General features: G+C 36.9%; 11 non-coding genes across 11 annotated transcripts; all 11 read right to left on the bottom strand.

The window, feature by feature from the left end:
* Positions 1-517: 517 nt before the first annotated feature.
* Positions 518-591, bottom strand: TRNAI-AAU (transfer RNA isoleucine (anticodon AAU)). The gene has a single exon. It is a non-coding gene; the product is annotated as a tRNA-Ile (tRNA).
* Positions 592-1,596: 1,005 nt separating this feature from the next.
* TRNAI-AAU (transfer RNA isoleucine (anticodon AAU)) lies at positions 1,597-1,670 on the bottom strand. The gene has a single exon. It is a non-coding gene; the product is annotated as a tRNA-Ile (tRNA).
* Positions 1,671-2,490: 820 nt separating this feature from the next.
* TRNAI-AAU (transfer RNA isoleucine (anticodon AAU)) lies at positions 2,491-2,564 on the bottom strand. Its single transcript has one exon. It is a non-coding gene; the product is annotated as a tRNA-Ile (tRNA).
* A 1,887-nt stretch (positions 2,565-4,451) lies between these two features.
* TRNAI-AAU (transfer RNA isoleucine (anticodon AAU)) lies at positions 4,452-4,525 on the bottom strand. The gene has a single exon. It is a non-coding gene; the product is annotated as a tRNA-Ile (tRNA).
* Positions 4,526-12,449: 7,924 nt separating this feature from the next.
* TRNAI-AAU (transfer RNA isoleucine (anticodon AAU)) lies at positions 12,450-12,523 on the bottom strand. The gene has a single exon. It is a non-coding gene; the product is annotated as a tRNA-Ile (tRNA).
* A 3,628-nt stretch (positions 12,524-16,151) lies between these two features.
* Positions 16,152-16,225, bottom strand: TRNAI-AAU (transfer RNA isoleucine (anticodon AAU)). Its single transcript has one exon. It is a non-coding gene; the product is annotated as a tRNA-Ile (tRNA).
* An 831-nt stretch (positions 16,226-17,056) lies between these two features.
* On the bottom strand, positions 17,057-17,130 carry TRNAI-AAU (transfer RNA isoleucine (anticodon AAU)). The gene has a single exon. It is a non-coding gene; the product is annotated as a tRNA-Ile (tRNA).
* A 3,640-nt stretch (positions 17,131-20,770) lies between these two features.
* Positions 20,771-20,844, bottom strand: TRNAI-AAU (transfer RNA isoleucine (anticodon AAU)). Its single transcript has one exon. It is a non-coding gene; the product is annotated as a tRNA-Ile (tRNA).
* Positions 20,845-21,664: 820 nt separating this feature from the next.
* TRNAI-AAU (transfer RNA isoleucine (anticodon AAU)) lies at positions 21,665-21,738 on the bottom strand. The gene has a single exon. It is a non-coding gene; the product is annotated as a tRNA-Ile (tRNA).
* Positions 21,739-22,559: 821 nt separating this feature from the next.
* Positions 22,560-22,633, bottom strand: TRNAI-AAU (transfer RNA isoleucine (anticodon AAU)). Its single transcript has one exon. It is a non-coding gene; the product is annotated as a tRNA-Ile (tRNA).
* A 2,629-nt stretch (positions 22,634-25,262) lies between these two features.
* On the bottom strand, positions 25,263-25,336 carry TRNAI-AAU (transfer RNA isoleucine (anticodon AAU)). The gene has a single exon. It is a non-coding gene; the product is annotated as a tRNA-Ile (tRNA).
* Positions 25,337-26,378: the final 1,042 nt, after the last annotated feature.

The raw sequence follows: 26,378 nt of genomic DNA, 5'->3' as shown, positions 1-26,378 counted from the left end.
TCAAGATATTATTTTTGTCCTTAAGGTTGAAATTGAACCTCTAAGATGATTTCATGCAACAAACTCTGCATTTCTATAAATCACCGGTTAGACCATACATGGAATATTGTGTACAGTTTTAAGCACCTGTGTATGAGAAGGACATTGCTGAACTAGAATGCGTGCAAAGAAGGGAAAGCAAGGTAATTAAAGGACCTCATCACAGACGGGGATTCTTTACTGTAAGAGCAGTTCGACGATTGAACTCTCTGCCACATTGAAAAGTGTTTTTTTGAAAAATATAAAATTTCATCATATTTGTACTAGATTCTGGAGATGGAACTTTGATCCAGGAATTTATTCTAATAGCCATATTTGGAGTAAGGGAGGAATTTTTCCCCTAATGACAACATTGGAATGCACTCCAAGACAGTTTTTGCCTTCCTCTGGATCAACACGGCAGGTTTATAGGTTGAATTTGATGGACCTTTTTTCAATATTATCAACTATTCAACTCTGTAACAAAAGTGAGCTTCCATGGCCCGTACGGGGATCGAACCCGTGACCTTGGCGTTATTAGCACCACGCTCTAACCAACTGAGCTAACCAGCCACTTTTACACAAAAGATTCACGTCACGTCAGTAGAAAATACATGCAAACGTGTATTCATATTGATATCCTATTAACCTGAATAATAAAATAAACTTGCAATTTTTACTACTCAAAAAGCATTGGACAAATTGCTTTTGTGTTTTCCATTCCACCCCACAAAGAGTTTTCTTCAGTACATTATATGGTACATTAAATGCTGCCATTAAAAACAAGAACTTGTCTCGCTAAAAACAAGCCCTTATATGACTATGAGGACGGAAAAATAATAAAGTTATGACTATCGGAATACAAAGAGGCAAAATCAAGATATTATTTTTCCATTCCACCCCACAAAGAGTTTTCTTTCAGTACATTATATGGTACATTAAATGCTGCCATTAAAAACAAGAACTTGTCTCGCTAAAAACAAGCCCTTATATGACTATGATGACGGAAAAATAATAAAGTTATGACTATCGGAATACAAAGAGGCAAAATCAAGATATTATTTTTGTCCTTAAGGTTGAAATTGAACCTCTAAGATGATTTCATGCAACAAACTCTGCATTTCTATAAATCACCGGTTAGACCATACATGGAATATTGTGTACAGTTTTAAGCACCTGTGTATGAGAAGGACATTGCTGAACTAGAATGCGTGCAAAGAAGGGAAAGCAAGGTAATTAAAGGACCTCATCACAGACGGGGATTCTTTACTGTAAGAGCAGTTCGACGATTGAACTCTCTGCCACATTGAAAAGTGTTTTTTTGAAAAATATAAAATTTCATCATATTTGTACCAGATTCTGGAGATGGAACTTTGATCCAGGAATTTATTCTAATAGCCATATTTGGAGTAAGGGAGGAATTTTTCCCCTAATGAGAAAATTGGAATGCACTCCAAGACAGTTTTTGCCTTCCTCTGGATCAACACGGCAGGTTTATAGGTTGAATTTGATGGACCTTTTTTCAATATTATCAACTATTCAACTCTGTAACAAGCATGTTACAAAAGTGAGCTTCCATGGCCCGTACGGGGATCGAACCCGTGACCTTGGCGTTATTAGCACCACGCTCTAACCAACTGAGCTAACCGGCCACTTTTACACCAAAGATTCACGTCACGTCAGTAGAAAATACATGCAAACGTGTATTCATATTGATATCCTATTAACCTGAATAATAAAATAAACTTGCAATTTTTACTACTCAAAAAGCATTGGACAAATTGCTTTTGTGTTTTCCATTCCACCCCACAAAGAGTTTTCTTTCAGTACATTATATGGTACATTAAATCCTGCCATTAAAAACAAGAACTTGTCTCGCTAAAAACAAGCCCTTATATGACTATGAGGACGGAAAAATAATAAAGTTATTACTATCGGAATACAAAGAGGCAAAATCAAGATATTATTTTTGTCCTTAAGGTTGAAATTGGACCTCTAAGATGATTTCATGCAACAAACTCTGCATTTCTATAAATCACCGGTTAGACCATACATGGAATATTGTGTACAGTTTTGAGCACCTGTGTATGAGAAGGACATTGCTGAACTAGAATGCGTGCAAAGAAGGGAAAGCAAGGTAATTAAAGGACCTCATCACAGACGGGGATTCTTTACTGTAAGAGCAGTTCGACGATTGAACTCTCTGCCACATTGAAAAGTGTTTTTTTGAAAAATATAAAATGTCATCATATTTGTACTAGATTCTGGAGATGGAACTTTGATCCAGGAATTTATTCTAATAGCCATATTTGGAGTAAGGGAGGAATTTTTCCCCTAATGACAACATTGGAATGCACTCCAAGACAGTTTTTGCCTTCCTCTGGATCAACACGGCAGGTTTATAGGTTGAATTTGATGGACCTTTTTTCAATATTATCAACTATTCAACTCTGTAACAAAAGTGAGCTTCCATGGCCCGTACGGGGATCGAACCCGTGACCTTGGCGTTATTAGCACCACGCTCTAACCAACTGAGCTAACCAGCCACTTTTACACAAAAGATTCACGTCACGTCAGTAGAAAATACATGCAAACGTGTATTCATATTGATATCCTATTAACCTGAATAATAAAATAAACTTGCAATTTTTACTACTCAAAAAGCATTGGACAAATTGCTTTTGTGTTTTCCATTCCACCCCACAAAGAGTTTTCTTCAGTACATTATATGGTACATTAAATGCTGCCATTAAAAACAAGAACTTGTCTCGCTAAAAACAAGCCCTTATATGACTATGAGGACGGAAAAATAATAAAGTTATGACTATCGGAATACAAAGAGGCAAAATCAAGATATTATTTTTCCATTCCACCCCACAAAGAGTTTTCTTTCAGTACATTATATGGTACATTAAATGCTGCCATTAAAAACAAGAACTTGTCTCGCTAAAAACAAGCCCTTATATGACTATGAGGACGGAAAAATAATAAAGTTATGACTATCGGAATACAAAGAGGCAAAATCAAGATATTATTTTTGTCCTTAAGGTTGAAATTGAACCTCTAAGATGATTTCATGCAACAAACTCTGCATTTCTATAAATCACCGGTTAGACCATACATGGAATATTGTGTACAGTTTTAAGCACCTGTGTATGAGAAGGACATTGCTGAACTAGAATGCGTGCAAAGAAGGGAAAGCAAGGTAATTAAAGGACCTCATCACAGACGGGGATTCTTTACTGTAAGAGCAGTTCGACGATTGAACTCTCTGCCACATTGAAAAGTGTTTTTTTGAAAAATATAAAATTTCATCATATTTGTACTAGATTCTGGAGATGGAACTTTGATCCAGGAATTTATTCTAATAGCCATATTTGGAGTAAGGGAGGAATTTTTCCCCTAATGACAACATTGGAATGCACTCCAAGACAGTTTTTGCCTTCCTCTGGATCAACACGGCAGGTTTATAGCTTGAATTTGATGGACCTTTTTTCAATATTATCAACTATTCAACTCTGTAACAAAAGTGAGCTTCCATGGCCCGTACGGGGATCAAACCCGTGACCTTGGCGTTATTAGCACCACGCTCTAACCAACTGAGCTAACCAGCCACTTTTACACAAAAGATTCACGTCACGTCAGTAGAAAATACATGCAAACGTGTATTCATATTAATATCCTATTAACCTGAATAATAAAATAAACTTGCAATTTTTACTACTCAAAAAGCATTGGACAAATTGCTTTTGTGTTTTCCATTCCACCCCACAAAGAGTTTTCTTCAGTACATTATATGGTACATTAAATGCTGCCATTAAAAACAAGAACTTGTCTCGCTAAAAACAAGCCCTTATATGACTATGAGGACGGAAAAATAATAAAGTTATTACTATCGGAATACAAAGAGGCAAAATCAAGATATTATTTTTGTCCTTAAGGTTGAAATTGGACCTCTAAGATGATTTCATGCAACAAACTCTGCATTTCTATAAATCACCGGTTAGACCATACATGGAATATTGTGTACAGTTTTGAGCACCTGTGTATGAGAAGGACATTGCTGAACTAGAATGCGTGCAAAGAAGGGAAAGCAAGGTAATTAAAGGACCTCATCACAGACGGGGATTCTTTACTGTAAGAGCAGTTCGACGATTGAACTCTCTGCCACATTGAAAAGTGTTTTTTTGAAAAATATAAAATGTCATCATATTTGTACTAGATTCTGGAGATGGAACTTTGATCCAGGAATTTATTCTAATAGCCATATTTGGAGTAAGGGAGGAATTTTTCCCCTAATGACAACATTGGAATGCACTCCAAGACAGTTTTTGCCTTCCTCTGGATCAACACGGCAGGTTTATAGGTTGAATTTGATGGACCTTTTTTCAATATTATCAACTATTCAACTCTGTAACAAAAGTGAGCTTCCATGGCCCGTACGGGGATCGAACCCGTGACCTTGGCGTTATTAGCACCACGCTCTAACCAACTGAGCTAACCAGCCACTTTTACACAAAAGATTCACGTCACGTCAGTAGAAAATACATGCAAACGTGTATTCATATTGATATCCTATTAACCTGAATAATAAAATAAACTTGCAATTTTTACTACTCAAAAAGCATTGGACAAATTGCTTTTGTGTTTTCCATTCCACCCCACAAAGAGTTTTCTTCAGTACATTATATGGTACATTAAATGCTGCCATTAAAAACAAGAACTTGTCTCGCTAAAAACAAGCCCTTATATGACTATGAGGACGGAAAAATAATAAAGTTATGACTATCGGAATACAAAGAGGCAAAATCAAGATATTATTTTTCCATTCCACCCCACAAAGAGTTTTCTTTCAGTACATTATATGGTACATTAAATGCTGCCATTAAAAACAAGAACTTGTCTCGCTAAAAACAAGCCCTTATATGACTATGAGGACGGAAAAATAATAAAGTTATGACTATCGGAATACAAAGAGGCAAAATCAAGATATTATTTTTGTCCTTAAGGTTGAAATTGAACCTCTAAGATGATTTCATGCAACAAACTCTGCATTTCTATAAATCACCGGTTAGACCATACATGGAATATTGTGTACAGTTTTAAGCACCTGTGTATGAGAAGGACATTGCTGAACTAGAATGCGTGCAAAGAAGGGAAAGCAAGGTAATTAAAGGACCTCATCACAGACGGGGATTCTTTACTGTAAGAGCAGTTCGACGATTGAACTCTCTGCCACATTGAAAAGTGTTTTTTTGAAAAATATAAAATTTCATCATATTTGTACTAGATTCTGGAGATGGAACTTTGATCCAGGAATTTATTCTAATAGCCATATTTGGAGTAAGGGAGGAATTTTTCCCCTAATGACAACATTGGAATGCACTCCAAGACAGTTTTTGCCTTCCTCTGGATCAACACGGCAGGTTTATAGGTTGAATTTGATGGACCTTTTTTCAATATTATCAACTATTCAACTCTGTAACAAAAGTGAGCTTCCATGGCCCGTACCGGTATCAAACCCGTGACCTTGGCGTTATTAGCACCACGCTCTAACCAACTGAGCTAACCAGCCACTTTTACACAAAAGATTCACGTCACGTCAGTAGAAAATACATGCAAACGTGTATTCATATTAATATCCTATTAACCTGAATAATAAAATAAACTTGCAATTTTTACTACTCAAAAAGCATTGGACAAATTGCTTTTGTGTTTTCCATTCCACCCCACAAAGAGTTTTCTTCAGTACATTATATGGTACATTAAATGCTGCCATTAAAAACAAGAACTTGTCTCGCTAAAAACAAGCCCTTATATGACTATGAGGACGGAAAAATAATAAAGTTATGACTATCGGAATACAAAGAGGCAAAATCAAGATATTATTTTTCCATTCCACCCCACAAAGAGTTTTCTTTCAGTACATTATATGGTACATTAAATGCTGCCATTAAAAACAAGAACTTGTCTCGCTAAAAACAAGCCCTTATATGACTATGAGGACGGAAAAATAATAAAGTTATGACTATCGGAATACAAAGAGGCAAAATCAAGATATTATTTTTGTCCTTAAGGTTGAAATTGGACCTCTAAGATGATTTCATGCAACAAACTCTGAATTTCTATAAATCACCGGTTAGACCATACATGGAATATTGTGTACAGTTTTAAGCACCTGTGTATGAGAAGGACATTGCTGAACTAGAATGCGTGCAAAGAAGGGAAAGCAAGGTAATTAAAGGACCTCATCACAGACGGGGATTCTTTACTGTAAGAGCAGTTCGACGATTGAACTCTCTGCCACATTGAAAAGTGTTTTTTTGAAAAATATAAAATTTCATCATATTTGTACCAGATTCTGGAGATGGAACTTTGATCCAGGAATTTATTCTAATAGCCATATTTGGAGTAAGGGAGGAATTTTCCCCCTAATGACAACATTGGAATGCACTCCAAGACAGTTTTTGCCTTCCTCTGGATCAACACGGCAGGTTTATAGGTTGAATTTGATGGACCTTTTTTCAATATTATCAACTATTCAACTCTGTAACAAAAGTGAGCTTACATTGCCCATATGGGGATCGAACCCGTGACCTTGGCGTTATTAGCACCACGCTCTAACCAACTGAGCTAACAGGCCACTTTTACACCAAAGATTCACGTCACGTCAGTAGAAAATACATGCAAACGTGTATTCATATTGATATCCTATTAACCTGAATAATAAAATAAACTTGCAATTTTTACTACTCAAAAAGCATTGGACAAATTGCTTTTGTGTTTTCCATTCCACCCCACAAAGAGTTTTCTTCAGTACATTATATGGTACATTAAATGCTGCCATTAAAAACAAGAACTTGTCTCGCTAAAAACAAGCCCTTGTATGACTATGAGGACGGAAAAATAATAAAGTTATGACTATCGGAATACAAAGAGGCAAAATTAAGATATTATTTTTCCATTCCACCCCACAAAGAGTTTTCTTTCAGTACATTATATGGTACATTAAATGCTGCCATTAAAAACAAGAACTTTTCTCGCTAAAAACAAGCCCTTATATGACTATGAGGACGGAAAAATAATAAAGTTATGACTATCGGAATACAAAGAGGCAAAATCAAGATATTATTTTTGTCCTTAAGGTTGAAATTGAACCTCTAAGATGATTTCATGCAACAAACTCTGCATTTCTATAAATCACCGGTTAGACCATACATGGAATATTATACCTAAATGGAGGACACCAAAGGGCTCCCTAGAAGATACGTGGAGTATACCCTTTAAATAATGAATGTGTGGACTCTCCAGGGAGCCGGGCCACAGGCCCGTGGAAGGACATGGTAATAACGTGCACCCGCTGAATGAACAATACAACCTATAAATTGGAGTCTAGCACAAAAACATTGAGTAAAACAATGAAAGTTTAATGGATCAATTAAAATGAACAGACATGAATGACAACATAGAGATGATTACCACATGAAAAAAAGGGGACAACCAGAAATAAATAAATAAGTAGAAAGCGGCACGGTGTACATAGGCTAAGGCACAGCTATGATACTATGTATTGATAATGATCAATGTACAAACAGCCAAATATCGAACACTAAAAAACCGCTGGGTAATGTATACAGTAGTGAGGAGTATGCTGAGAAATGTCTCAATGTAAGTAGCTGGGACAAAAACCCAGAAGTAATGCAATTACGAGACTACAGCTCCATACAATGTCATAATACAACAATAGATGCATATCTCTTACCCATAATGGCGTGACTGGTGTCCTCCCCGACGCGCGTTTCGGCCCGGAAGCCTTCGTCTGGGGGTGGTGTCATGATGTGACCTACGGCCTTATAACTAACCCCCCACCAATCCCCAAAGGGGAAAGCCATCCAATTACCGAGCGACTGTGCACTCAATCTCACGGTCCGGCACAAGAGCATCCGGGTCACAGACCCGGAAGCCGACAGCATGGAATCCACGTGTCAGGCGTCCGGGTCAGGAACAGGAGGCCCAGGGCCGAAAACCGGAGCGCGAAATCGCGCATGCGCACAGTAGGGCTAGTTGTAAGCCAGAAGATACTGGCACCAACATGAAGCACACACTAGGGGCGCACATTGAGGACCGAACCCGAGATTTAAGGCATAAGACCCACAGATGATAATTAAATAAGAATAGCTGTCCCTATCCTTTCCCTAACTAATAGAATCCAAGAGGGAAAGGGCATGAAAGAATTCATCCACCTGTACCGAAAGATGATATTAAGGAGTCAAAAGATATATATATATATATATGAACAAATAAATAAATACTAAAAGAAAAGAGAGAATATGCATGAGTGTAAAGATAATGCATAATGCAATTAAATACTATATAGGATGGCTAAAAAGCCATGATATTGAGTGTTACGCATCACTACTGCATGCATAACCCATGCCAAAGACCAAATTACACACGCTACGGTGCCAAATGCATCCCAGCGTCCGCTGCCAGATGGCACATATTTTATATGAATATATCAATGTGCCCATAATGCAGCATACTATAATGACCGTGTAGTAGAGATATACACGTATTATTGATAAACAATTATGCAAAGTGTATTTATCTATATGTTAAAAATGTACAATCAAATACATAAGTAAAATGAATATAAAACATGTGAAAAAAGCCGCATCGATATCAGTATTAAGCCAATATATATATATATAAATCACCTTAGTGCTGATACATATACGTGTATATGTGTTACATAGCTTGCCATATCATGGCTAGTAATTGATGACAGCAATTATAAACGGACTGCAAAAGCAGCCCGTATATTGTAATAAACTAATGAATGTGAGGCATGTGCGCGTGCGAAAAACAAACAACGACCAGGGGATATACAAACTAAGACCATGATCACTAAACACTGAACAAGTGACATACCAGACTAGGTAGCTAAAATAAAACAGATATGGGTGTGAAATATTAAAAGTGAAATATAAGTACATATTAGTGAGTGATGCGATAAAAATATCAGGACCAATAATAATGAGTGATAAGTACCCATGAATATAAAACAATAGTAATACTGTGCCGTGACCAATGCTTTAATAAAAAACATGACAAAATGTGACAAAAAAAGTGAAATATATAATATTCAATAGATGTCCAAAACATCATCAAAAATGAGGTTGCCATCAATACAACAGACGTAGGTGATATAATTAGTGCAAGTTTTATCTATCACAGATTATTACATACATACAAAAACTAGCACTTGATGGATTAACATCACTAAATATAACAGAAAATGTAGAACATATTAAAATACCAATTAATAAAGTTGGTGAGGTGAATATATCATAGAATGTCTATCAGACATGAAACATTGACAACCAACAGTCAAACCACACCCGTGGTGGTGTAATAGGAAGAAGATCACAATAACAACTGTATAGTGTATACCCACGTAGGGGGAAACAGCATAATGTTATCTACTCAAACCCAAAAATGTGAAACTAAGTAAAATAAAAAAGCGTACAGGCTGGAACAGATGCAGAGTGGGTATATTCCAAGTGTTGGGCCAGAATGAACATCCATGCTGCCAGGATGCGTCGTCCACAGAGCATACATCGGCCTGTTACACACCCATTGGATGGAGGAGGAAGAGAAGTCGTCAAAGGCGCAGAAGGTCAGTAGAATGTCATATCGCAGCACGTGCACCATATACAAATGGTAATCTAGGACAACTAAAAGCAGTCATATGTTAAAAAATGGCTATTAATATACACATAACACATTAGTTAAAAACAAAACGACACCATGAGAGATCCCCACACCCCTATAGGAAAGCTGCAAACCCAAGGGTTTCATTCAAACCCTTTGGTTGTAATATTTTGAGTTTCCAAATCCACTTGGATTCTACTCGCAATAGTTTTTGCATTAACGAACCACCTCTCAAATTAAGCTCCACATGGTCAATGCCTTTGATTTTCAGGTCCTTGGATGCACAGTTGTGATACAGGAAGAAATGTCGTGGCAAAGTTTTCAGAAGGTCAATATTGTCAGGAGACGTCCCCCTGGCTGCCTCAATGCTATTGACATGTTCCCTCGTTCTTAATTTGAGTTCTCTTGTTGTGAGGCCTATATAAATTTTTGGACAGGGGCAGCATGCATAATAAATTACTCCCTTTGTGTTGCAGTTGATAGGCCAGGTGATCTTATACGTTTTATCACCCAAAGAGTCCACAAAATCATCTCCACTAACAATGTTTGGACACGCTATGCATCGACCACATGGGCGACAACCCCATCGTGGTTTTGATGCCCCAAAAATTGGTTTGGGCAATTGTGGTTGATGGTGACTGTGAACTAGTGTGTCCCGGAGATTTCTTGCTCTCCTTGATGCTACTGCAGGTCTCGGGGGCAAAATTTCTGATAGGATGCCGTCCGTTTGTAGGACAGACCAGTGTTTGGACAAACACTTACGCATCTCCCCCCATCTGTCGTGGTATGTAGTTACCATGCACATGCCTCACATTCATTAGTTTATTACAATATACGGGCTGCTTTTGCAGTCCGTTTATAATTGCTGTCATCAATTACTAGCCATGATATGGCAAGCTATGTAACACATATACACGTATATGTATCAGCACTAAGGTGATTTATATATATATATATTGGCTTAATACTGATATCGATGCGGCTTTTTTCACATGTTTTATATTCATTTTACTTATGTATTTGATTGTACATTTTTAACATATAGATAAATACACTTTGCATAATTGTTTATCAATAATACGTGTATATCTCTACTACACGGTCATTATAGTATGCTGCATTATGGGCACATTGATATATTCATATAAAATATGTGCCATCTGGCAGCGGACGCTGGGATGCATTTGGCACCGTAGCGTGTGTAATTTGGTCTTTGGCATGGGTTATGCATGCAGTAGTGATGCGTAACACTCAATATCATGGCTGTTTAGCCATCCTATATAGTATTTAATTGCATTATGCATTATCTTTACACTCATGCATATTCTCTCTTTTCTTTTAGTATTTATTTATTTGTTCATATATATATATATATATCTTTTGACTCCTTAATATCATCTTTCGGTACAGGTGGATGAATTCTTTCATGCCCTTTCCCTCTTGGATTCTATTAGTTAGGGAAAGGATAGGGACAGCTATTCTTATTTAATTATCATCTGTGGGTCTTATGCCTTAAATCTCGGGTTCGGTCCTCAATGTGCGCCCCTAGTGTGCGCTTCATGTTGGTGCCAGTATCTTCTGGCTTACAACTAGCCCTACTGTGCGCATGCGCGATTTCGCGCTCCGGTTTTCGGCCCTGGGCCTCCTGTTCCTGACCCGGACGCCTGACACGTGGATTCCATGCTGTCGGCTTCCGGGTCTGTGACCCGGATGCTCTTGTGCCGGACCGTGAGATTGAGTGCACAGTCGCTCGGTAATTGGATGGCTTTCCCCTTTGGGGATTGGTGGGGGGTTAGTTATAAGGCCGTAGGTCACATCATGACACCACCCCCAGACGAAGGCTTCCGGGCCGAAACGCGCGTCGGGGAGGACACCAGTCACGCCATTATGGGTAAGAGATATGCATCTATTGTTGTATTATGACATTGTATGGAGCTGTAGTCTCGTAATTGCATTACTTCTGGGTTTTTGTCCCAGCTACTTACATTGAGACATTTCTCAGCATACTCCTCACTACTGTATACATTACCCAGCGGTTTTTTAGTGTTCGATATTTGGCTGTTTGTACATTGATCATTATCAATACATAGTATCATAGCTGTGCCTTAGCCTATGTACACCGTGCCGCTTTCTACTTATTTATTTATTTCTGGTTGTCCCCTTTTTTTCATGTGGTAATCATCTCTATGTTGTCATTCATGTCTGTTCATTTTAATTGATCCATTAAACTTTCATTGTTTTACTCAATGTTTTTGTGCTAGACTCCAATTTATAGGTTGTATCATACATGGAATATTGTGTACAGTTTTAAGCACCTGTGTATGAGAAGGACATTGCTGAACTAGAATGCGTGCAAAGAAGGGAAAGCAAGGTAATTAAAGGACCTCATCACAGACGGGGATTCTTTACTGTAAGAGCAGTTCGACGATTGAACTCTCTGCCACATTGAAAAGTGTTTTTTTGAAAAATATAAAATTTCATCATATTTGTACCAGATTCTGGAGATGGAACTTTGATCCAGGAATTTATTCTAATAGCCATATTTGGAGTAAGGGAGGAATTTTTCCCCTAATGACAATATTGGAATGCACTCCAAGAAAGTTTTTGCCTTCCTCTGGATCAACACGGCAGGTTTATAGGTTGAATTTGATGGACCTTTTTTCAATATTATCAACTATTCAACTCTGTAACAAGCATGTAACAAAAGTGAGCTTCCATGGCCCGTACGGGGATCGAACCCGTGACCTTGGCGTTATTAGCACCACGCTCTAACCAACTGAGCTAACCGGCCACTTTTACACCAAAGATTCACGTCACGTCAGTAGAAAATACATGCAAACGTGTATTCATATTGATATCCTATTAACCTGAATAATAAAATAAACTTGCAATTTTTACTACTCAAAAAGCATTGGACAAATTGCTTTTGTGTTTTCCATTCCACCCCACAGAGAGTTTTCTTTCAGTACATTATATGGTACATTAAATGCTGACATTAAAAACAAGAACTTGTCTCGCTAAAAACAAGCCCTTATATGACTATGAGGACGGAAAAATAATAAAGTTATGACTATCGGAATACAAAGAGGCAAAATCAAGATATTATTTTTCCATTCCACCCCACAAAGAGTTTTCTTTCAGTACATTATATGGTACATTAATTGCTGCCATTAAAAACAAGAACTTGTCTCGCTAAAAACAAGCCCTTATATGACTATGAGGACGGAAAAATAATAAAGTTATGACTATCAGAATACAAAGAGGCAAAATCAAGATATTATTTTTGTCCTTAAGGTTGAAATTGAACCTCTAAGATGATTTCATGCAACAAACTCTGCATTTCTATAAATCACCGGTTAGACCATACATGGAATATTGTGTACAGTTTTAAGCACCTGTGTATGAGAAGGACATTGCTGAACTAGAATGCGTGCAAAGAAGGGAAAGCAAGGTAATTAAAGGACCTCATCACAGACGGGGATTCTTTACTGTAAGAGCAGTTCGACGATTGAACTCTCTGCCACATTGAAAAGTGTTTTTTTGAAAAATATAAAATTTCATCATATTTGTACCAGATTCTGGAGATGGAACTTTGATCCAGGAATTTATTCTAATAGCCATATTTGGAGTAAGGGAGGAATTTTTCCCCTAATGAGAAAATTGGAATGCACTCCAAGACAGTTTTTGCCTTCCTCTGGATCAACACGGCAGGTTTATAGGTTGAATTTGATGGACCTTTTTTCAATATTATCAACTATTCAACTCTGTAACAAGCATGTAACAAAAGTGAGCTTCCATGGCCCGTACGGGGATCAAACCCGTGACCTTGGCGTTATTAGCACCACACTCTAACCAACTGAGCTAACCAGCCACTTTTACACCACAGATTCACGTCACGTCAGTAGAAAATACATGCAAACGTGTATTCATATTGATATCCTATTAACCTGAATAATAAAATAAACTTGCAATTTTTACTACTCAAAAAGCATTGGACAAATTGCTTTTGTGTTTTCCATTCCACCCCACAAAGAGTTTTCTTTCAGTACATTATATGGTACATTAAATGCTGCCATTAAAAACAAGAACTTGTCTCGCTAAAAACAAGCCCTTATATGACTATGAGGACGGAAAAATAATAAAGTTATGACTATTGGAATACAAAGAGGCAAAATCAAGATATTATTTTTGTCCTTAAGGTTGAAATTGAACCTCTAAGATGATTTCATGCAACAAACTCTGCATTTCTATAAATCACCGGTTACACCATACATGGAATATTGTGTACAGTTTTAAGCACCTGTGTATGAGAAGGACATTGCTGAACTAGAATGCGTGCAAAGAAGGGAAAGCAAGGTAATTAAAGGACCTCATCACAGACGGGGATTCTTTACTGTAAGAGCAGTTCGACGATTGAACTCTCTGCCACATTGAAAAGTGTTTTTTTGAAAAATATAAAATTTCATCATATTTGTACCAGATTCTGGAGATGGAACTTTGATCCAGGAATTTATTCTAATAGCCATATTTGGAGTAAGGGAGGAATTTTTCCCCTAATGACAACTTGTCTCGCTAAAAACAAGCCCTTATATGACTATGAGGACGGAAAAATAATAAAGTTATGACTATCGGAATACAAAGAGGCAAAATCAAGATATTATTTTTCCATTCCACCCCACAAAGAGTTTTCTTTCAGTACATTATATGGTACATTAAATGCTGCCATTAAAAACAAGAACTTGTCTCGCTAAAAACAAGCCCTTATATGACTATGAGGACGGAAAAATAATAAAGTTATGACTATCAGAATACAAAGAGGCAAAATCAAGATATTATTTTTGTCCTTAAGGTTGAAATTGAACCTCTAAGATGATTTCATGCAACAAACTCTGCATTTCTATAAATCACCGGTTAGACCATACATGGAATATTGTGTACAGTTTTAAGCACCTGTGTATGAGAAGGACATTGCTGAACTAGAATGCGTGCAAAGACGGGAAAGCAAGGTAATTAAAGGACCTCATCACAGACGGGGATTCTTTACTGTAAGAGCAGTTCGACGATTGAACTCTCTGCCACATTGAAAAGTGTTTTTTTGAAAAATATAAAATTTGATCATATTTGTACCAGATTCTGGAGATGGAACTTTGATCCAGGAATTTATTCTAATAGCCATATTTGGAGTAAGGGAGGAATTTTTCCCCTAATGACAACATTGGAATGCACTCCAAGACAGTTTTTGCCTTCCTCTGGATCAACACGGCAGGTTTATAGGTTGAATTTGATGGACCTTTTTTCAATATTATCAACTATTCAACTCTGTAACAAACATGTAACAAAAGTGAGCTTCCATGGCCCGTACGGGGATCGAACCCATGACCTTGGCGTTATTAGCACCACGCTCTAACAAACTGAGCTAACCGGCCACTTTTACACCAAAGATTCACGTCACGTCAGTAGAAAATACATGCAAACGTGTATTCATATTGATATCCTATTAACCTGAATAATAAAATAAACTTGCAATTTTTACTACTCAAAAAGCATTGGACAAATTGCTTTTGTGTTTTCCATTCCACCCCACAAAGAGTTTTCTTCAGTACATTAAATGCTGCCATTAAAAACAAGAACTTGTCTCGCTAAAAACAAGCCCTTATATGACTATGAGGACGGAAAAATAATAAAGTTATGACTATCGGAATACAAAGAGGCAAAATCAAGATATTATTTTTCCATTCCACCCCACAAAGAGTTTTATTTCAGTACATTATATGGTACATTAAATGCTGCCATTAAAAACAAGAACTTGTCTCGCTAAAAACAAGCCCTTATATGACTATGAGGACGGAAAAATAATAAAGTTATGACTATCGGAATACAAAGAGGCAAAATCAAGATATTATTTTTGTCCTTAAGGTTGAAATTGGACCTCTAAGATGATTTCATGCAACAAACTCTGCATTTCTATAAATCACCGGTTAGACCATACATGGAATATTGTGTACAGTTTTGAGCACCTGTGTATGAGAAGGACATTGCTGAACTAGAATGCGTGCAAAGAAGGGAAAGCAAGGTAATTAAAGGACCTCATCACAGACGGGGATTCTTTACTGTAAGAGCAGTTCGATGATTGAACTCTATGCCACATTGAAAAGTGTTTTTTTGAAAAATATAAAATGTCATCATATTTGTACCAGATTCTGGAGATGGAACTTTGATCCAGGAATTTATTCTAATAGCCATATTTGGCGTAAGGGAGGAATTTTTCCCCTAATGACAACATTGGAATGCACTCCAAGACAGTTTTTGCCTTCCTCTGGATCAACACGGCAGGTTTATAGGTTGAATTTGATGGACCTTTTTTCAATATTATCAACTATTCAACTCTGTAACAAGCATGTAACAAAAGGGAGCTTCCATGGCCCGTATGGGGATCGAACCCATGACCTTGGCGTTATTAGCACCACGCTCTAACCAACTGAGCTAACCGGCCACTTTTACACCAAAGATTCACGTCACGTCAGTAGAAAATACATGCAAACGTGTATTCATATTGATATCCTATTAACCTGAATAATAAAATAAACTTGCAATATTTACTACTCAAAAAGCATTGGACAAATTGCTTTTGTGTTTTCCATTCCACCCCACAAAGAGTTTTATTTCAGTACATTATATGGTACATTAAATGCTGCCATTAAAAACAAGAACTTGTCTCGCTAAAAACAAGCCCTTATATGACTATGAGGACGGAAAAATAATAAAGTTATGACTATCGGAATACAAAGAGGCAAAATCAAGATATTATTTTTGTCCTTAAGGTTGAAATTGGACCTCTAAGATGATTTCATGCAACAAACTCTGCATTTCTATAAATCACCGGTTGGACCATACATGGAATATTGTGTACAGTTTTGAGCACCTGTGTATGAAAAGGACATTGCTGAACTATAATGCGTGCAAAGAAGGGAAAGCAAGGTAATTAAAGGACCTCATCACAGACGGGGATTCTTTACTGTAAGAGCAGTTCGACGATTGAACTCTCTGCCACATTGAAAAGTGTTTTTTTCAAAAATATAAAATGTCATCATATTTGTACCAGATTCTGGAGATGGAACTTTGATCCAGGAATTTATTCTAATAGCCATATTTGGAGTAAGGGAGGAATTTTTCCCCTAATGACAATATTGGAATGCACTCCAAGAAAGTTTTTGCCTTCCTCTGGATCAACACGGCAGGTTTATAGGTTGAATTTGATGGACCTTTTTTCAATATTATCAACTATTCAACTCTGTAACAAGCATGTAACAAAAGTGAGCTTCCATGGCCCGTACGGGGATCGAACCCGTGACCTTGGCGTTATTAGCACCACGCTCTAACCAACTGAGCTAACCGGCCACTTTTACACCAAAGATTCACGTCACGTCAGTAGAAAATACATGCAAACGTGTATTCATATTGATATCCTATTAACCTGAATAATAAAATAAACTTGCAATTTTTACTACTCAAAAAGCATTGGACAAATTGCTTTTGTGTTTTCCATTCCACCCCACAGAGAGTTTTCTTTCAGTACATTATATGGTACATTAAATGCTGACATTAAAAACAAGAACTTGTCTCGCTAAAAACAAGCCCTTATATGACTATGAGGACGGAAAAATAATAAAGTTATGACTATCGGAATACAAAGAGGCAAAATCAAGATATTATTTTTCCATTCCACCCCACAAAGAGTTTTCTTTCAGTACATTATATGGTACATTAATTGCTGCCATTAAAAACAAGAACTTGTCTCGCTAAAAACAAGCCCTTATATGACTATGAGGACGGAAAAATAATAAAGTTATGACTATCAGAATACAAAGAGGCAAAATCAAGATATTATTTTTGTCCTTAAGGTTGAAATTGAACCTCTTAGATGATTTCATGCAACAAACTCTGCATTTCTATAAATCACCGGTTAGACCATACATGGAATATTGTGTACAGTTTTAAGCACCTGTGTATGAGAAGGACATTGCTGAACTAGAATGCGTGCAAAGAAGGGAAAGCAAGGTAATTAAAGGACCTCATCACAGACGGGGATTCTTTACTGTAAGAGCAGTTCGACGATTGAACTCTCTGCCACATTGAAAAGTGTTTTTTTGAAAAATATAAAATTTCATCATATTTGTACCAGATTCTGGAGATGGAACTTTGATCCAGGAATTTATTCTAATAGCCATATTTGGAGTAAGGGAGGAATTTTTCCCCTAATGAGAAAATTGGAATGCACTCCAAGACAGTTTTTGCCTTCCTCTGGATCAACACGGCAGGTTTATAGGTTGAATTTGATGGACCTTTTTTCAATATTATCAACTATTCAACTCTGTAACAAGCATGTAACAAAAGTGAGCTTCCATGGCCCGTACGGGGATCAAACCCGTGACCTTGGCGTTATTAGCACCACACTCTAACCAACTGAGCTAACCAGCCACTTTTACACCACAGATTCACGTCACGTCAGTAGAAAATACATGCAAACGTGTATTCATATTGATATCCTATTAACCTGAATAATAAAATAAACTTGCAATTTTTACTACTCAAAAAGCATTGGACAAATTGCTTTTGTGTTTTCCATTCCACCCCACAAAGAGTTTTCTTTCAGTACATTATATGGTACATTAAATGCTGCCATTAAAAACAAGAACTTGTCTCGCTAAAAACAAGCCCTTATATGACTATGAGGACGGAAAAATAATAAAGTTATGACTATTGGAATACAAAGAGGCAAAATCAAGATATTATTTTTGTCCTTAAGGTTGAAATTGAACCTCTAAGATGATTTCATGCAACAAACTCTGCATTTCTATAAATCACCGGTTACACCATACATGGAATATTGTGTACAGTTTTAAGCACCTGTGTATGAGAAGGACATTGCTGAACTAGAATGCGTGCAAAGAAGGGAAAGCAAGGTAATTAAAGGACCTCATCACAGACGGGGATTCTTTACTGTAAGAGCAGTTCGACGATTGAACTCTCTGCCACATTGAAAAGTGTTTTTTTGAAAAATATAAAATTTCATCATATTTGTACCAGATTCTGGAGATGGAACTTTGATCCAGGAATTTATTCTAATAGCCATATTTGGAGTAAGGGAGGAATTTTTCCCCTAATGACAACTTGTCTCGCTAAAAACAAGCCCTTATATGACTATGAGGACGGAAAAATAATAAAGTTATGACTATCGGAATACAAAGAGGCAAAATCAAGATATTATTTTTCCATTCCACCCCACAAAGAGTTTTCTTTCAGTACATTATATGGTACATTAAATGCTGCCATTAAAAACAAGAACTTGTCTCGCTAAAAACAAGCCCTTATATGACTATGAGGACGGAAAAATAATAAAGTTATGACTATCAGAATACAAAGAGGCAAAATCAAGATATTATTTTTGTCCTTAAGGTTGAAATTGAACCTCTAAGATGATTTCATGCAACAAACTCTGCATTTCTATAAATCACCGGTTAGACCATACATGGAATATTGTGTACAGTTTTAAGCACCTGTGTATGAGAAGGACATTGCTGAACTAGAATGCGTGCAAAGACGGGAAAGCAAGGTAATTAAAGGACCTCATCACAGACGGGGATTCTTTACTGTAAGAGCAGTTCGACGATTGAACTCTCTGCCACATTGAAAAGTGTTTTTTTGAAAAATATAAAATTTGATCATATTTGTACCAGATTCTGGAGATGGAACTTTGATCCAGGAATTTATTCTAATAGCCATATTTGGAGTAAGGGAGGAATTTTTCCCCTAATGACAACATTGGAATGCACTCCAAGACAGTTTTTGCCTTCCTCTGGATCAACACGGCAGGTTTATAGGTTGAATTTGATGGACCTTTTTTCAATATTATCAACTATTCAACTCTGTAACAAACATGTAACAAAAGTGAGCTTCCATGGCCCGTACGGGGATCGAACCCATGACCTTGGCGTTATTAGCACCACGCTCTAACAAACTGAGCTAACCGGCCACTTTTACACCAAAGATTCACGTCACGTCAGTAGAAAATACATGCAAACGTGTATTCATATTGATATCCTATTAACCTGAATAATAAAATAAACTTGCAATTTTTACTACTCAAAAAGCATTGGACAAATTGCTTTTGTGTTTTCCATTCCACCCCACAAAGAGTTTTCTTCAGTACATTATATGGTACATTAAATGCTGCCATTAAAAACAAGAACTTGTCTCGCTAAAAACAAGCCCTTATATGACTATGAGGACGGAAAAATAATAAAGTTATGACTATCGGAATACAAAGAGGCAAAATCAAGATATTATTTTTCCATTCCACCCCACAAAGAGTTTTATTTCAGTACATTATATGGTACATTAAATGCTGCCATTAAAAACAAGAACTTGTCTCGCTAAAAACAAGCCCTTATATGACTATGAGGACGGAAAAATAATAAAGTTATGACTATCGGAATACAAAGAGGCAAAATCAAGATATTATTTTTGTCCTTAAGGTTGAAATTGGACCTCTAAGATGATTTCATGCAACAAACTCTGCATTTCTATAAATCACCGGTTAGACCATACATGGAATATTGTGTACAGTTTTGAGCACCTGTGTATGAGAAGGACATTGCTGAACTAGAATGCGTGCAAAGAAGGGAAAGCAAGGTAATTAAAGGACCTCATCACAGACGGGGATTCTTTACTGTAAGAGCAGTTCGATGATTGAACTCTATGCCACATAGAAAAGTGTTTTTTTGAAAAATATAAAATGTCATCATATTTGTACCAGATTCTGGAGATGGAACTTTGATCCAGGAATTTATTCTAATAGCCATATTTGGCGTAAGGGAGGAATTTTTGCCCTAATGACAACATTGGAATGCACTCCAAGACAGTTTTTGCCTTCCTCTGGATCAACACGGCAGGTTTATAGGTTGAATTTGATGGACCTTTTTTCAATATTATCAACTATTCAACTCTGTAACAAGCATGTAACAAAAGGGAGCTTCCATGGCCCGTATGGGGATCGAACCCATGACCTTGGCGTTATTAGCACCACGCTCTAACCAACTGAGCTAACCGGCCACTTTTACACCAAAGATTCACGTCACGTCAGTAGAAAATACATGCAAACGTGTATTCATATTGATATCCTATTAACCTGAATAATAAAATAAACTTGCAATATTTACTACTCAAAAAGCATTGGACAAATTGCTTTTGTGTTTTCCATTCCACCCCACAAAGAGTTTTATTTCAGTACATTATATGGTACATTAAATGCTGCCATTAAAAACAAGAACTTGTCTCGCTAAAAACAAGCCCTTATATGACTATGAGGACGGAAAAATAATAAAGTTATGACTATCGGAATACAAAGAGGCAAAATCAAGATATTATTTTTGTCCTTAAGGTTGAAATTGGACCTCTAAGATGATTTCATGCAACAAACTCTGCATTTCTATAAATCACCGGTTGGACCATACATGGAATATTGTGTACAGTTTTGAGCACCTGTGTATGAAAAGGACATTGCTGAACTATAATGCGTGCAAAGAAGGGAAAGCAAGGTAATTAAAGGACCTCATCACAGACGGGGATTCTTTACTGTAAGAGCAGTTCGACGATTGAACTCTCTGCCACATTGAAAAGTGTTTTTTTGAAAAATATAAAATGTCATCATATTTGTACCAGATTCTGGAGATGGAACTTTGATCCAGGAATTTATTCTAATAGCCATATTTGGAGTAAGGGAGGAATTTTTCCCCTAATGACAACATTGGAATGCACTCCAAGACAGTTTTTGCCTTTCTCTGGATCAACACGGCAGGTTTATAGGTTGAATTTGATGGACCTTTTTTCAATATTATCAACTATTCAACTCTGTAACAAAAGTGAGCTTCCATGGCCCGTACGGGGATCGAACCCGTGACCTTGGCGTTATTAGCACCACGCTCTAACCAACTGAGCTAACCGGCCACTTTTACACCAAAGATTCACGTCACGTCAGTAGAAAATACATGCAAACGTGTATTCATATTGATATCCTATTAACCTGAATAATAAAATAAACTTGCAATTTTTACTACTCAAAAAGCATTGGACAAATTGCTTTTGTGTTTTCCATTCCACCCCACAAAGAGTTTTCTTCAGTACATTATATGGTACATTAAATGCTGCCATTAAAAACAAGAACTTGTCTCGCTAAAAACAAGCCCTTATATGACTATGAGGACGGAAAAATAATAAAGTTATGACTATCGGAATACAAAGAGGCAAAATCAAGATATTATTTTTGTCCTTAAGGTTGAAATTGGACCTCTAAGATGATTTCATGCAACAAACTCTGCATTTCTATAAATCACCGGTTAGACCATACATGGAATATTGTGTACAGTTTTGAGCACCTGTGTATGAGAAGGACATTGCTGAACTAGAATGCGTGCAAAGAAGGGAAAGCAAGGTAATTAAAGGACCTCATCACAGACGGGGATTCTTTACTGTAAGAGCAGTTCGACGATTGAACTCTCTGCCACATTGAAAAGTGTTTTTTTGAAAAATATAAAATTTCATCATATTTGTACCAGATGGAACTTTGATCCAGGAATTTATTCTAATAGCCATATTTGGAGTAAGGGAGGAATTTTTCCCCTAGTGACAACATTGGAATGCACTCCAAGACAGTTTTTGCCTTCCTCTGGATCAACACGGCAGGTTTATAGGTTGAATTTGATGGACCTTTTTTCAATATTATCAACTATTCAGCTCTGTAACAAGCATGTAACCAAAGTGAGCGTCCATGGCCCATACGGGGATCGAACCCGCGACCTTGGCGTTATTAGCACCACGCTCTAACCAACTAAGCTAACCGGCCACTTTTACACCAAAGATTCACGTCACGTCAGTAGAAAATACATGCAAACGTGTATTCATATTGATATCCTATTAACCTGAATAATAAAATAAACTTGCAATTTTTACTACTCAAAAAGCATTGGACAAATTGCTTTTGTGTTTTCCATTCCACCCACAAAGAGTTTTCTTCAGTACATTATATGGTACATTAAATGCTGCCATTAAAAACAAGAACTTGTCTCGCTAAAAACAAGCCCTTATATGACTATGAGGACGGAAAAATAATAAAGTTATGACTATCGGAATACAAAGAGGCAAAATCAAGATATTATTTTTGTCCTTAAGGTTGAAATTGGACCTCTAAGATGATTTCATGCAACAAACACTGCATTTCTATAAATCACCGGTTAGACCATACATGGAATATTGTGTACAGTTTTAAGCACCTGTGTATGAGAAGGACATTGCTGAACTAGAATGCGTGCAAAGAAGGGAAAGCAAGGTAATTAAAGGACCTCATCACAGACGGGGATTCTTTACTGTAAGAGCAGTTCGACGATTGAACTCTCTGCCACATTGAAAAGTGTTTTTTTGAAAAATATAAAATTTCATCATATTTGTTCCAGATTCTGGAGATGGAACTTTGATCCAGGAATTTATTCTAATAGCCATATTTGGAGTAAGGGAGGAATTTTTCCCCCTAATGACAACATTGGAATGCACTCCAAGACAGTTTTTGCCTTCCTCTGGATCAACACGGCAGGTTTATAGGTTGAATTTGATGGACCTTTTTTCAATATTATCAACTATTCAACTCTGTAACAAGCATGTAACAAAAGTGAGCTTTCATGGCCCATACGGGGATAGAAACCCGTGACCTTGGCGTTATTAGCACCACGCTCTAACCAACTGAGCTAATCGGCCACTTTTACACAAAAGATTCACGTCACGTCAGTAGAAAATACATGCAAACGTGTATTCATATTGATATCCTATTAACCTGAATAATAAAATAAACTTGCAATTTTTACTACTCAAAAAGCATTGGACAAATTGCTTTTGTGTTTTCCATTCCACCCCACAAAGAGTTTTCTTCAGTACATTATATGGTACATTAAATGCTGCCATTAAAAACAAGAACTTGTCTCGCTAAAAACAAGCCCTTATATGACTATGAGGACGGAAAAATAATAAAGTTATGACTATCGGAATACAAAGAGGCAAAATCAAGATATTATTTTTGTCCTTAAGGTTGAAATTGAACCTCTAAGATGATTTCATGCAACAAACTCTGCATTTCTATAAATCACCGGTTAGACCATACATGGAATATTGTGTACAGTTTTAAGCACCTGTGTATGAGAAGGACATTGCTGAACTAGAATGCGTGCAAAGAAGGGAAAGCAAGGTAATTAAAGGACCTCATCACAGACGGGGATTCTTTACTGTAAGAGCAGTTCGACGATTGAACTCTCTGCCACATTGAAAAGTGTTTTTTTGAAAAATATAAAATGTCATCATATTTGTTCCAGATTCTGGAGATGGAACTTTGATCCAGGAATTTATTCTAATAGCCATATTTGGAGTAAGGGAGGAATTTTTCCCCTAGTGACAACATTGGAATGCACTCCAAGACAGTTTTTGCCTTCCTCTGGATCAACACAGCAGGTTTATAGGTTGAATTTGATGGACCTTTTTTCAATATTATCAACTATTCAGCTCTGTAACAAGCATGTAACAAAAGTGAGCGTCCATGGCCCATACGGGGATCGAACCCGCGACCTTGGCGTTATTAGCACCACGCTCTAACCAACAGAGCTAACCGGCCACTTTTACACCCAAGATTCACGTCACGTCAGTAGAAAATACATGCAAACGTGTATTCATATTGATATCCTATTAACCTGAATAATAAAATAAACTTGCAATTTTTACTACTCAAAAAGCATTGGACAAATTGCTTTTGTGTTTTCCATTCCACCCCACAAAGAGTTTTCTTTCAGTACATTATATGGTACATTAAATGCTGCCATTAAAAACAAGAACTTGTCTCGCTAAAAACAAGCCCTTATATGACTATGAGGACGGAAAAATAATAAAGTTATGACTATCGGAATACAAAGAGGCAAAATCAAGATATTATTTTTGTCCTTAAGGTTGAAATTGAACCTCTAAGATGATTTCATGCAACAAACTCTGCATTTCTATAAATCACCGGTTACACCATACATGGAATATTGTGTACAGTTTTGAGCACCTGTGTATGAGAAGGACATTGCTGAACTAGAATGCGTGCAAAGAAGGGAAAGCAAGGTAATTAAAGGACCTCATCACAGACGGGGATTCTTTACTGTAAGAGCAGTTTGACGATTGAACTCTCTGCCACATTGAAAAGTGTTTTTTTGAAAAATATAAAATTTCATCATATTTGTACCAGATTCTGGAGATGGAACTTTGATCCAGGAATTTATTCTAATAGCCATATTTGGAGTAAGGGAGGAATTTTTCCCCTAATGACAACATTGGAATGCACTCCAAGACAGTTTTTGCCTTCCTCTGGATCAACACGGCAGGTTTATAGGTTGAATTTGATGGACCTTTTTTCAATATTATCAACTATTCAACTCTGTAACAAAAGTGAGCTTCCATGACCCGTACGGGGATCGAACCCGTGACCTTGGCGTTATTAGCACCACGCTCTAACCAACTGAGCTAACCGGCCACTTTTACACCAAAGATTCACGTCACGTCAGTAGAAAATACATGCAAACGTGTATTCATATTGATATCCTATTAACCTGAATAATAAAATAAACTTGCAATTTTTACTACTCAAAAAGCATTGGACAAATTGCTTTTGTGTTTTCCATTCCACCCCACAAAGAGTTTTCTTCAGTACATTATATGGTACATTAAATGCTGCCATTAAAAACAAGAACTTGTCTCGCTAAAAACAAGCCCTTATATGACTATGAGGACGGAAAAATAATAAAGTTATGACTATCGGAATACAAAGAGGCAAAATCAAGATATTATTTTTGTCCTTAAGGTTGAAATTGGACCTCTAAGATGATTTCATGCAACAAACTCTGCATTTCTATAAATCACCGGTTAGACCATACATGGAATATTGTGTACAGTTTTGAGCACCTGTGTATGAGAAGGACATTGCTGAACTAGAATGCGTACAAAGAAGGGAAAGCAAGGTAATTAAAGGACCTCATCACAGACGGGGATTCTTTACTGTAAGAGCAGTTCGACGATTGAACTCTCTGCCACATTGAAAAGTGTTTTTTTGAAAAATATAAAATTTCATCATATTTGTACCAGATTCTGGAGATGGAACTTTGATCCAGGAATTTATTCTAATAGCCATATTTGGAGTAAGGGAGGAATTTTTCCCCTAATGACAACATTGGAATGCACTCCAAGACAGTTTTTGCCTTCCTCTGGATCAACACGGCAGGTTTATAGGTTGAATTTGATGGACCTTTTTTCAATATTATCAACTATTCAACTCTGTAACAAAAGTGAGCTTCCATGGCCCGTACGGGGATCGAACCCGTGACCTTCGCGTTATTAGCACCACGCTCTAACCAACTGAGCTAACCGGCCACTTTTACACCAAAAATTCACGTCACGTCAGTAGAAAATACATGCAAACGTGTATTCATATTGATATCCTATTAACCTGAATAATAAAATAAACTTGCAATTTTTACTACTCAAAAAGCATTGGACAAATTGCTTTTGTGTTTTCCATT

The sequence above is a fragment of the Rhinoderma darwinii genome, chromosome 3 (assembly GCF_050947455.1).
Source record: "Rhinoderma darwinii isolate aRhiDar2 chromosome 3, aRhiDar2.hap1, whole genome shotgun sequence".
Lineage (NCBI taxonomy): Eukaryota > Metazoa > Chordata > Amphibia > Anura > Rhinodermatidae > Rhinoderma > Rhinoderma darwinii.
The sequence above is the reverse complement of the archived record's forward strand: the minus strand, read 5'-3'. Positions and strand labels throughout refer to the sequence as shown.